Genomic DNA, 8,632 nt, shown 5'->3' on the forward strand with positions numbered 1-8,632 from the left:
CCGGACTGAAGCTCCCGCGGACGGGGCAGGTCGCTACTTCTGCCTTCTCCGTGATCGCGGCACTCCGTATTTCTCCTCCATACAGCGATCCAGAAACGCCGACACGCTGACCGCCATTAACAGCTCCCGTAGCCTGCAGAACAGAGAGACACTACAATGAGGGAAGGCTGTGGATGCCAAGTCAGTGGATACTATTAAGGCAGAGATAGATAGATAGATTCTCGATTAGTGCGGGTGTCAGGGGTTGTGGGGAGAAGGCAGGAGAATGGGGTCGGGAGGGAGAGATAGATCAGCCATGGTTGATTGGCGGAGTAGGCTCGATGGGGCCGAATGGCCTAATTCTGCCCCTATTCCTTATGACATGACCTCGTGACGAATGAGCCCCCAGATTAGTAAGAGTGTGCAGGAAGGAACTGCAGATGTTGGTTTAAACCGAAAGCGAAACCAAAACTACCACGTTGGGGCAACGATTGTAAATTATCCCTAGTGTGTGTAGGATAGTACACACTTCAGTCTGAAGAAGGGTCTCGACCCGAAACGTCACCCATTCCTTCTCTCCCGAGATGCTGCCTGACCTGCTGAGTTACTCCAGCATTTTGTGAATAAATCGATTTGTACCAGCATCTGCAGTTATTTTCTTATAGGATAGTATTAATGTGCAGGGATCGCTGGTCGGCACAGACTTGTTGGGCTGAAGGGCCTGTTTCCGCGCTGTATCTCTAAAGTAAACTAAAGCCCACAATGTCTGTGCCCAGAAGAATGACAAGCCAAACTGATCTAACACGTTCAGAAGGATGAGAGGGGATCTTATAGAAACATATAAAATTATAAAAGGACTGGACAAGCTCGATGCAGGAAAAATGTTCCCAATGTAGGGGGAGTCCAGAACCAGGGGCCACACATTCTAAGAATAAAAGGGAGGCCATTTAAAACTGAGATGAGAAGAAACTTTTTCACCCAGAGTGTTGCGAATTTGTGGGATTCTCTGCCACAAAAGGCAGTGGAGGCCAATTCACTGGATGAATTTAAAAGAGAGTTAGATAGAGCTCTAGGGGCTAGTGGAATCAAGGGACATGGGGAGAAGGCAGGCACAGGTTACTGATTGAGAATGATCAGCCATGATCACAATGAATGGCGATGCTGGCTCGAATGGCCTCCTCCTGCACCTGTTTTCTATGTTGCACATAGAAGGCAGTGTGTAAAAATATACACACACACACACACACACACACACACTTACACCATATCGGGTGGCACACACACTTACACCATATCCTATGTGGAGAAGGGGGTGAGGTGGGAGAGATAGGTCAGCCATGATTGAATGGCTTAACTCTACTCCTATCCCTCTTATGACCTTAATGGAAATTCTCCTAACTCACCCGCAAAACCTCGAACAATAAAATTATGAGAGGGGTAGATGGGGTAGACAGTAACAACCATTTTGCCCAGAGTAGAAATGTCCAATGTTAGAGTAAAATTAAACCTAATGTTATAGAGTCATGGAGTGTGGAAACAGACCCTTCGGCCCGACTTGTCCAACACGCCCCATCCACACTCATCCCACCTGCCTGCGTTTGGCCCATAACCCTTTCCTTTTCCACTCCAAAGAAGGGTCTTGTCCTGAAACATCACCCATTCCTTCTCTCCCGAGATGCTGCCTGACCCGCTGAGTTACTCCAGCATTTTGTGTCCACCCTTTCCCATTAGTTTAGTTTAGTTTAGAGATACAGCGCGGAAATAGGCCCCTTCGGCCCGCCGAGTCCGTGCCGCCCAGCGATCCCCGCACACTAACACTATCCCACACACACACTGGGGACAATTTACAATCTTTACCGAAGCCAATTAACCTACAAACCTGCACGTCTTTGGAGCGTGGGAGGGAAGATCTGGGAGAGAACCCACGCCGGTCACGGGGAGAACGTGCAAACTCCGCACAAACAGCGCCCGTGGTCAGGATGGGACCCGGGTCTCTGGCGCAGTGAGGCAGCAACTCTACCGCTGCGCCACCCTGTGAGCTCACATCTCACCTGCTCCAATTGTCCTGTTTCCGCTTCATGCGCGTTTTTGTTGCCACTTTGTGACCTGTGATAAACGCATCAAATGTTAAAGTATTACCCTCTCCCCACCTTCCATCACCTACAGCTCCCCACAAGCCCCTCTCCCTCTCTCCCCTCCCCCTCTTTCTCCTCCCCCTCACCGTCCCACCCTCTCTCCCTCTTTAGCCCCTCTCTCCCCTCCTCCCAGTCCCCCTCCCTCTCCTCCCCTCCCTCTCTCCCCCTCCCTCTTCCTCTTTCTATCTCTCTCCCCCCACCCTCCCTCTCTCTCTCTCCCTCTATCCCTCCCTCCCTGTCCCTCCCCCTCTCCCCTATTTCTCTCTCCCCCCTCTCCCCCTCTATCCATCTCTCTCCCCCCTTCTCCCCTTCTCTCTCTATCCATCTCTCCCTCTCCCCTCCCCCTCTCCCCTTCCTCTCCCTCTTTCTCTCTCTCTCGCCCTCACCCTCCCTCTCCCCTCCCCCTCTCACGCTCTCTCCCTCTCTTTCTCCCTGTCACTCTTCCTCTCACTCCCTCACTCTCTCCCTCTCTCCCCCTCTCTCTCTCTCTCTCTCTCTCTCTCTCCCCTCTCTCTCCCTCTCTCCCCCTCACTCCCTCTCTCTCTGTCCCCCCATCCTTCTCTCCCTCCCTCCCTCTCTCTGTCCCTCCCTCCCACTCTCCCCTCTCATGCTCTCTCCCACTTCCTCTCTCATTTTTCCTCTCTCATTTTTCCTCTCTCATTTTTCCTCTCTCTCTCTCTCTCTCTCTCTCTCTCTCTCTCTCTCTCTCTCTCTCTCTCTCTCTCTCTCTCTCTCTCTCTCTCTCTCTTTTTCACCCAGAGAGTTGTGAATTTGTGGAATTCTCTGCCACAGAGGGCAGTGGAGGCCAATTCACTGGATTAATTTAAAAGAGAGTTAGATAGAGCTCTAGGGGCTAGTGGAATCAAGGGATATGGGGAGAAGGCAGGCACGGGTTACTGATCAGCCATGATCACAATGAATGGCGGCGCTGGCTCGGGGCCGAATGGCCTCCTCCTGCACCTATTTTCTATGTTTCATTGGAGACCTTCGGACTATCTTTAATCGGACTTTATCTTGCACTAAATGTTGTACTCTTTATCTTGATTGTAATCATGTATAGTCTTGCCATTGACTGGATAGCATAACAACAAAAAGCTTTTGATTTCAAAAGGTTCATTGGATACATTCAGAGTGGATGTGAAGAGGATGTCGCCATGAGTGGGAGAGTCTCAGACCAGAGGGCACAGCCTCAGAATGAAAGGAAAGAAGTTGAGCAGGGATTTCTTTAGTCAGAGGGTGGTGAATCTGTGGGATTCATTGCCACACAAGACTGTGGAGGCCAAGCCAATGGATGTTTTTAAAGGCAGAGATAGATAGATTAGAAACATAGAAAATAGGTGCAGGAGTAGGCCATTCGGCCCTTCGAGCCTGCACCGCCATTCAATATGATCATGGCTGATCATCCAGCTCAGTAACCTGTACCTGCCTTCTCTCCATACCCCCTGATCCCTTTAGCCACAAGGGCCACATCTAACTCCCTCTTAAATATAGCCAATGAACTGGCCTCAACTACCTTCTGTGGCAGAGAATTCCACAGACTCACCACTCTCTGTGTGAAGAAATGTTTTCTCATCTCGGTCCTAAAAGACTTCCCCCTTATCCTTAAGCTGTGACCCCTGGTTCTGGACTCCCCCAACATCGGGAACAATCTTCCCGCATCTAGCCTCTCCAACCCCTTAAGAATTTTATATGTTTCTATAAAATCCCCCCTCAGTCTTCTAAATTTCAGCGAGTACAAGCCGAGTCTATCCAGTCTTTCTTCATATGAAAGTCCCGCCATCCCAGGGATCAATCTGGTGAACCTTCTCTGTACTCCTTGTAAGGCAAGAACGTCTTTCCTCAGATTGCACACAATACTCCAGGTGCGGTCTCACCAATGCCCTGTACAACCCAGATTCTATGGGTGTCAGAGGTTATGGGGAGAAGGCAGGAGAATGGGGCTGGGAGGGAGAGATAGATCAGCCATGATTGAATGGCGGAGTAGACTTGATGGGCTGAATGGCCTCATTCTGCTCCTAGAACCCACAAACAATTCCTTCTCTCCGGGAGGGCGTGCAGCGTAGGTTCACTAGGTTAATTCCCGGAATGGCGGGACTGTCGTATGTTGAAAGGCTGGAGCAATTAGGCTTGTATACACTGGAATTTAGAAGGAAGAGGGGGGATCTTATTGAAACATATAAGATAATTAGGGGATTGGACACATTAGAGGCAGGAAACATGTTCCCAATGTTGGGGGAGTCCAGAACAAGGGGCCACAGTTTAAGAATAAGGGGTAGGCCATTTAGAACAGAGATGAGGAAGAACTTTTTCAGTCAGAGAGTGGTGAAGGTGTGGAATTCTCTGCCTCAGAAGGCAGTGGAGGCCAGTTCGTTGGATGCTTTCAAGAGAGAGCTGGATAGAGCTCTTAAGGATAGCGGAGTGAGGGGGTATGGGGAGAAGGCAGGAACGGGGTACTGATTGAGAGTGATCAGCCATGATCGCATTGAATGGCGGTGCTGGCTCGAAGGGCTGAATGGCCTACTCCGGCATCTATTGTCTATTGTCTAGACTATTGTCTAGACTATTGAATAGTCTATTGTCTATTGAGATGCTGCCTGTCACGCTGAGTTACTCCAGCATTTTGTGTCTATCTTCAGTGGAAACCAGCATCTGCTGTTGCTTCCTACACATGGAGAATCTTCACTTTCCAAAACATCTGAAATTTTATTTTTTCGAGGAGCAACAGTTTTACCTTCCTTTTGTTGGCTGCCATGTCCATTTGACGTTTCTGCAACAAGTCCTGGCATCCTGTAGGTAACAGAGTGACAGTGTAGAGTGATAGAGTGATACAGGCCCATCGGCCCAACTTGCCCACACCTGCCAACATGCCCCAGCTACACTGGCCCCACCTGCCCGCGTTTGGTCCATATCCCTCCACACCCGTCCTATCCATTTTGAGTATTGAGGGCGTGCAGCGTAGGTTTACTAGGTTAATTCCCGGAATGGCGGGACTGTCGTATGTTGAAAGACTGGAGTGGCTAGGCTTCTATACACTAGGAATTTAGAAGGATGAGAGGGGATCTTATCAAAACATATAAGATTATTAAGGGGTTGGACACGATAGAGGCAGGAAACATGTTCCCAATGTTGGGGGAGTCCAGAACCAGGGGCCACAGTTTAAGAATAAGGGGTAGGCCGTTTAGAAGGGAGATGAGGAAAAACTTTTTCAGTCAGAGAGTTGCAAATCTGTGGAATTCTCTGCCTCAGAAGGCAGTGGAGGCCAATTCTCTGAATGCATTCAAGAGAGAGCTAGATAGAGCTCTTAAGGATAGCGGAGTCAGGGGGTATGGGGAGAAGGCAGGAACGGGGTACTGATTGAGAATGATCAGCCATGATCACATTGAATGGCGGTGCTGGCTCGAAGGGCCGAATGGCCTACTCCTGCACCTATTGTCTATTGAGTCTCGACCCGAAAAGTCACCTGTTCCTTTACATAAGTTCATAAGTGATAGATCAGAATTAGGCCATTCGGCCCATCAAGTCTACTCCGCCATTCAATCAAGGCTGATCGATCTCTCCCTCCCAACCCCATTCTCCTGCCTTCTCCCCGTAACCCCTGATACCCGCACTAATCAAGAATCTATCTATCCCTGCCCAAAAAATATCCACTGACTTGGCCTCCACAGCCTTCAATGGCAATGAAGCCCACAGATTCACCACCCTCTGACTGAAGAAATTCCTCCTCAGCTCCTTCCTAAAGGAACGTCCTTTAATTCCGAGGCTGTGACCTCTGGTCCTAGACTCTCCCACTAGTGGAAACATCCTCTCCCCATCCACTCTACCCACTAAACCTGAATCCCTGGTCCTGGACTCGAACTTTCTCCAGAGATGCTGCCTGACCCTCCGAGTTACTCCAGCATTTTGCGTCTTATCTCCACTGAGTCATTTATCTTTTGCCCACAATTAGATTCTAGAGATACAGCTGGGAAACAGGCCCTTACTGACCAGTGACCCAGCACACTCACACTATAGAAACATAGAACAATAGGTGCAGGAGGAGGCCATTCATTGTGATCATGGCTGATCATCCACAATCAGCAACCCGTGCCTGCCTTCTCCCCATATCCCTTGATTCCACTCGCCCCTTAAGCTCTGTCTAACTCTCTCTCTCTTAAATCCATCCAGTGAATTGGCCTCCACTTCCCTCTTGTGGCAGAAAATTCCACAAATTCACAACTCTCTGGGGTGAAAAAGTTCCTTCTCACCTCAGTTTTAAATGGCCTCCCCTTTATTCTAAGACTGTGTGGCCCCTGGTTCTGGACTCACCCAACATTGGGAACATTTTTCCCGCATCTAGCTTGTCCAGTCCTTTTATAATTTTATACAAGATCCCCTCTCATCCTTCTAAACACCAGTGAATACAAACCTAGTCTTTTCAATCTTTCCTCATATGACAGTCCCGCCATCCCAGGGATCAATCTCATGAACCTAGTCCCGCCATCTCAGGGGTAGACGCACAGAGTCTCTTACATGTCTCTATAAGATCCCCTCTCATCCTTCTAAACTCCAGTGAATACAAACCTAGTCTTTTTTTAATTTTTTAAAAATTTTATTTAAATTTTAACAAAATAAATACATGTATGAACTCATAGTACGCGATGGTACCTACATTATAAATTCGATTATACATTTTAAATTCGCTTATACTTGTATTGTTCTGTATTATCTCCCCACCCACAACCCCCCTCCCCCCAACCCCGCAGTTAGAAAAGAAAAAAAAGAGGAAAAAGAAGAAGAAAGATAAAAAATAAAAAATAAAAATAAAAATAAAAATAAATTTAAATTAAAAAAAATTAAAAAGTAAAGAAAGAAAGAAAGAAGAAAGAAGGAAACCTGGAGACAAGAAGGAAACACTTCCGGCTAATTTCTTATTAAATTCTTTTTACGGGTATCAAAACAATCCTTAAATTAAATATTTCCAATTCTTAAACCTAGTTTTAAAGTGAATGGGTTCCAAAGTTTCAAAATGAAATCATATTTATTTCTCAGATTATAAGTAGCTTTTTCTAATGGGATACAACTACGCATTTCTGCATACCATCTTGCAATTCTTATTTCATTGTGATCTTTCCAAGTGACCGCCACACCTTTTTTTGCTATTGCTATTGCTATTTTGAGAAATCTTTCCTGATATTTATCTAAAATTAATCTTGGTAATATTCCTTTAGTATCTCCCAATAAAAACAACCTTGAGTCCAATGGTATGGTCTTATTCATCAATTGTTCCAAAAAGTTTTTTAGGTCTTTCCAAAAAGGAGTTACCTTCGGACATGCCCATGTGGAGTGTAAAAAAGTACCCACATCCTGGTTGCATCTAAAACAAATTTCAGGTAAATTTGGATTTAAATTGTTTAATTTTTTTGGAGTTAAATATAGTTGACGTAAAAAATTGTATTGTACTAAACTATATCTCACATTAATAGTATTTTTCATACTTTCTAAACATAATCTTTCCCAACTTGGTTCATCTATGCTAATATTCAGATCTGTTTCCCATCTTTGTCTTGATTTTTGAATTCCTGTCTTTGGACTAGATTTTTGTAACATTTTATACATTGAAGATATAATTTTTTTAGTTCCCTTGCCCTGAATCAGGGATTTTATTTTTTTTCTATTATCAATTACAATCTTTTTTAAGGGAAAAGTTAGGTAATTCAATGTTTTTATTTCAAATTAACAAACCTAGTCTTTTCAATCTTTCCTCATATGTCAGTCCCATGGATACTACGCACACGAGGGGCAATTGATTAGTTTCCAACCAAGCCAATTAACCTTTGGAGGTCTTTGGAGTGTGGGGGGAAACCGGAGCACCCGGAGAAAACCCACGCAGGTCACAGGGGAGAAGGTACAAACTCTGCACATACAACACCCGAGGTCGGGATGGAACCAGGGTCTCTGGCGCTGTGTGGCAGCAACTCTTCCGCTGCACCACCCGTGGTCCAGTTTCATCTTATTAACCTGGAGCTCAGCCCTGAGATTCTGAGACCCTGGGGAAGGGTCTCGACCCGAAATGTCACCCCTTTCCTCCTCTCCAGAGACGCTGCCCGTCCCGTTGAGTTACCCCAGCACTTCTGTGTCTCTCTGCAGTGAGACAGACTGCTACATTATTTACAGGCGGCTTAACGTGGACTGGTGTAAATGTTTCACATGAACTACTAGAAGCCGGAGGAGGGATAGACAAGTTCTTCCATCCAGCAACCCAATCCCACCACTCTGGATTCAGCCAGTGATCCAATTTGTAAAAAACAGTGAAAAATACTCACTGGGCGGTGGATGTCCGGGTTTGTACAAGTTCCTCAGATCATTTCCCTTTATATATTTGGTGCCTTTAGCTCCACCCCGCTGCCGTTAATGCCTACACGTGGAAACAAACACAGACAGGAGACAATAATAACTCAGCAGGTCAGGCAGCATCTCTGGAAACAGACACAGAGTGCTGGAGTAACTCAGCAGGTCAGGCAGCATCTCTGGAGAGAAGG

At 46.6% G+C, this 8,632-nt stretch overlaps 1 long non-coding RNA gene across 1 annotated transcript; it reads right to left on the bottom strand.

The window, feature by feature from the left end:
- LOC144602734 (uncharacterized) lies at positions 1 to 8,427 on the bottom strand. Its single transcript, XR_013548494.1, has 4 exons — positions 8,417 to 8,427; positions 4,846 to 4,901; positions 2,031 to 2,085; positions 1 to 133 (listed from the first exon to the last, which is right to left on the bottom strand). It is a non-coding gene; the product is annotated as an uncharacterized LOC144602734 (long non-coding RNA).
- Positions 8,428 to 8,632: the final 205 nt, after the last annotated feature.

The sequence above is a fragment of the Rhinoraja longicauda genome, chromosome 19, assembly GCF_053455715.1.
Source record: "Rhinoraja longicauda isolate Sanriku21f chromosome 19, sRhiLon1.1, whole genome shotgun sequence".
Taxonomy (NCBI): Eukaryota; Metazoa; Chordata; class Chondrichthyes; order Rajiformes; family Arhynchobatidae; genus Rhinoraja; species Rhinoraja longicauda.